Genomic DNA, 4,729 nt, shown 5'->3' on the forward strand with positions numbered 1-4,729 from the left:
CTCAAGGGTGATCCGTGACACTGGATACATCTCAAATGGGAGTGTCAGCAAAGGGTCAGAATCATCAGTTTGGAAATGTTCAATTAATTAGCACATACTACATACACTCATTGTAATTATGGGATGTTGTGTCTAGATAGATGGCAAAAACATGAAATTTAATCCATTATAAATTAAGTCTATAACAGACTTTTGTACATGAAAATTAATTCTGCAAGCAAGAGAGAGGTAGACCTTCTACATTTATCCAGTTACATTGGCATTGCTACAACCAATCTATAGCTCATTGGACAGTAAGCTATAATAAAACAGTCCTTGAGATGTAAAGAAAAGTGTCAAATATGTAAAACATAAAAAAAAAAGATCTGTATAGGTACTCTCCAGGAAAGGAAAGTGACAAATAACCTGCTGTCTTTTGAGGTAATAAAAACATGTTCATGTGAATTAACTGACAGAGCATAAATGTAAATATGTATATACAAATAAAGTAATTTGGAAAAGACAGTGATGCAGAAGGATACATTAATATAAAATCATGGAAATTGAAAGTGGCAAATTAATGGTTTGGACACTGAGGAAAGTCAGTGACTACAGTACAAGGAATATGTAACCTATAAAAAATATGTCCGTGTGAATTACATAAGTTACAGAGATGTTTCAGGACACATTTATGTGCAAGTACATTTCTGAAAAGAGGAGTAATTGGGATAAGTAAGAGTTGTACCTTTGAGAGGTGAAGGAACACGGGATGTACTCCAGACAACAAATCTCAAGTGGTTTTTGACGTATACACCTCCGGAAAAAATTAAAAGACCACAGCACCTTTTTCTTTCCTTTCCAAAAAAGTCAAAAAGGAAGGTTTTGAGTGAGGAACATAAGGGTTAAAATTAAGAGACCACTGCAAATTGAACGCTTCTCTTTGTTTTTGTCCATTAAAATACCATAAAATTGATCAGAAATACAGTACAGACATTGTTAATGTTGTAAATGACTATTGTAGCTGGAAACAGAGGCCAGAATCCCAGAGTCGCCTCTTCGCTGTTGACATTGATACTGGGGTTTTGTGGGTACTATTTAATGAAGCTGTCAGTTGAACTGTGAGGTGTCTGTTTCTCAAACTAGACACTTTAATGTCTAAATGACACTTTAATTCAAGTGTTGTAATAAATAAATACTTATTTAAACTGGTTTGTTACACTTGTCCTACGAAGGTTGTGTAGCGTACTACTCAAACAAGATGATGACTACATAACTGCCGCCCCCCAGTGAATAGACATCGTCTTTGAAAATATTGTGAAGCACAAACTATTGCCTATGATCACACTGTTTGCAATGTGACATTCAACATTTGTTTAATTGAGCAGACATTCTCCTTTAACTAAGAACAACTTAAGTCAGTGCTCAACTAAGGCAGTTAAGATAAGCTGCAAGTAAAATTTCCCTCACAAAATATAAATGCAATGTGTATTTTTTAAATGCTATTATTATCAAACAAATTATATTTTAAAATGTTTATTCAATGGGGCTTCAATATAGATTAACCAAGTTTTTTTTTTTAACAAACAAATATAAAAATAAACTAACAAATATAAAAAAAGCTGGTTGACACTTTTTTGCTGAGTAGCTTGCTCTTAATTACAATCAATTATGAAGATTTAGTTAAATGTATAAAATAAAAGATTTACCCAACTCCAAAACTCTAGGCCATCTCATATTACATCAAGATCCCATTCTGAATTATGTTTCTGCAGTCTAGACTCCGACAAAGTTCCAGTAAAAAACAAAACATAAAAAATAAAGCCACATATAAAGGTACATATAATTACAGAGTCTGTTCTCTTTATGTCACATCTCCCTCTGTACCTGCTCCCCCCTCTTGCCCGTTATAGCTCCAGTGTTCAATGTCACCGGTCAACTAGCTGCCACTGCTCCATTTTCCATTATCCCGCTTATCAATGTCATCACACACACCTGTTCCCTACCCCATCATTATCATGTGTATATCTGTTAAAGCCCTCCCTAGGTGGAGACACTAGCTTGAGAGGGCTAAACACCCTTTCCCTGGACTGACCACCGAAATGTGGAGTACATACAGGCAGCGAGGAGACTGAACCCCCGCCAGGCCTGGTGGGCCGGTTTTTTGCCAGGTTTGATTTCATTCTATCCTACATTCCTGGGAGCAAGAATGTAAAGCCAGACAGAGGAGAGGCCAGTATGACACAGAGGAGAGGCCAGTAGATGACAGCCCCATCCAGCCTGACTCCTGCATGGTGACACATGTGGTGTGGAAGCTGAGTAACAAGATCCACCAGGCTGTACGCACTGAGCATTCCCCTGCGCAATGTCCAGCTGATCTCCAGTATATGCCAGCCACGGTGCGGGACAGGCTCATTTACTGAGACACCTCCCCTCAGGTAAATCACATCCCCTGCCAGTTCCACAACGACCATGGTCACATCCATCAGTTGATTTTCTCACTGACCTTCCCCCCTCACAGGGTTTTACGACCATCCTGGTCGTTGTGGACCAGTTCTCAAAAGCCTGTGGGGGGAAGATGAGTGATCTACTGAGATGTGACCATGGTCGTTATGGAACCGGCAGGGAATGTGATTTACCTGAGAGGAAGTGTCTCAGAGTAGATGGTCTTATCGCTCAGTTGATTTTCTTACTGACCTTCACAAGGTTTCACGACCATCCTGGTCGTTGTGGACCAGTTTTCAAAAGCCTGCCGCCTCCTCCCTCTGCCTGGCATTCCCACGGCCCTGCAGAGCACAGAGGTGTTTTTTACCCATATCTTCCGGCACTATGGAATTCCGGAGGACATAGTGTCTGACCATGGTCCCCAGTTCACCTGCAGGGTTTGGAAAGCGTTAATGGAATGTTTGGGGGTCATGGTCAGTCTGATTCAATCCCAAGTCTAACGGACAGGTCAATCAATCAATCAAATGTATTTATAAAGCCCTTTGTACATCAGCAGTTGTTTTTACAAAAACACCCAGTCTTAAACCCCAAGGAGCAAACAACAGTAGTGTTGAATTTCAGTGGCTAGGAAAAACTCCATTAAGAAGGCTGACATTTAGGAAGAAACCTAGAGAGGACCCAGGCTCAGAGGGGTGACTAGTCCTCTACTGCCTGTGGCAGGTGGACATATTAAGAGTACAAATTGTAATAATTAGGTATTGTCTTTGGACAGGGACAGCAACCAGTCTTTCAAGCCTGATACTCTGGTGGAGTGGGCCAAGACCTCAATGTCCTCCTAAGTTAAAAACAGTGCAGGAGACACTTTTAGAAAATGCATTCCTTAGATCTACAGGGATTTATAGTGGAGAAGGAGAACTGACCCTACTCCCCCAGAACAATAATATAGCAGCGTAAGACCTTGGGTCCAGTGACATTGTGGCCCTATTTGGGGGAGGCCCCAGACAGGGCCCAACAGGCTGGAAAGCATCAACCAAAGGGACTTCCACTGACCGCACCACCCTGAATGAGGGCTGAGTATCCCCAGCAGAGTACAACCCAATTGCACAGGTGGAATGCGTTAACCAGGAGGTAGGTTCCTGAGGTCGTACTGCCAGGACCAGCCAGGGGAGTGGTTGGCATTTCTACCTAGGGCTGAGTATGCACAGAACTCCTGCCACTCCTCCACTAACCGAACACCTTTCCAGTGTGTTTTAGGTTATCAGCTGGCCCTGGCACCATGGCGTCCGAGCCCGACCGAGGCCACTGTGGTGGGCGAGTGGATCAGGTGAGGAGACATGGAACACCGCACACGTCCATCTTCAGGATGGTCCAGGCAGACTGCCACCACAGTGAAGCATCTGTCTTTATGCCAGGTGACTGGGTCTGGCTCTCAACCTAGAACCTGACCCACCGTCTGCCCTGCCGGAAGCTGGGTCTGGGGTTCGTGGGGCTGTTCAAAGTCCTGAGGAGAGTGAACGAGGTAACATACAGATTACAGCTCCCTGTCAATTTCCGTATTAATCCCTCCTTTCATGTCTCTCTCCTCAGGCTGGTGGTCGCAGGCCCTCTCCACAAGCCCTGGGGACTAGGACAACACCCTCCTCCTCTGGAAATTGAGGGGGAGCCGGCATACTCGGTTTGTGACGTCCTTGACTCAAGACACTGGGCGGGGGGTCTCTAGTACCTCGTGGCCTGGGAGAGCTTGGCCTGGAGGAGCGAAGCTGGGTTCCGTGGTCATCCCCAGGGATGTCCCACTGCTGGAGCGGCGCATCAGATGGGGGTGTACTGTCACATCTCCCTCTGTACCTGGTCCCCCCTCAAGCATTTTACAGCTTCAATGTTCAACGTCACCGGTCTATTAGCTGCCACAGCCTCCTTTCTCATAATCCAACCCTGGACTGTTATGTCATCAGACATCTGTTCCCTATCCCACCATTACCACGTGTATATCTGTTCCCCCTGATTGTCTCCTGTTACATGTTCGATAATTGACTACAGACCAGGAATTAGCTGTCGCTCTGTTTCATGACTCAGACTGTTCATTGTATTTTGTTTCTAAATGTGTAAATAAAACTCATTATTCATCAAACCTCCTGCGACTGGCTCCTTCTCCACCTACATGCGGTACACTTTAACCCTCAGTAGAATTTCCTTTATTCAACCCACTAAGGATTACTTAACACACAAACACCATTATACATGCATCGGGGTGACTGATTAATACTGTTCAATAGTCAGTAAGATGAGATAAATACAAATATTTGTCCTC

Source organism: Esox lucius, chromosome 7 (genome assembly GCF_011004845.1).
Source record: "Esox lucius isolate fEsoLuc1 chromosome 7, fEsoLuc1.pri, whole genome shotgun sequence".
Classification (NCBI taxonomy): Eukaryota; Metazoa; Chordata; class Actinopteri; order Esociformes; family Esocidae; genus Esox; species Esox lucius.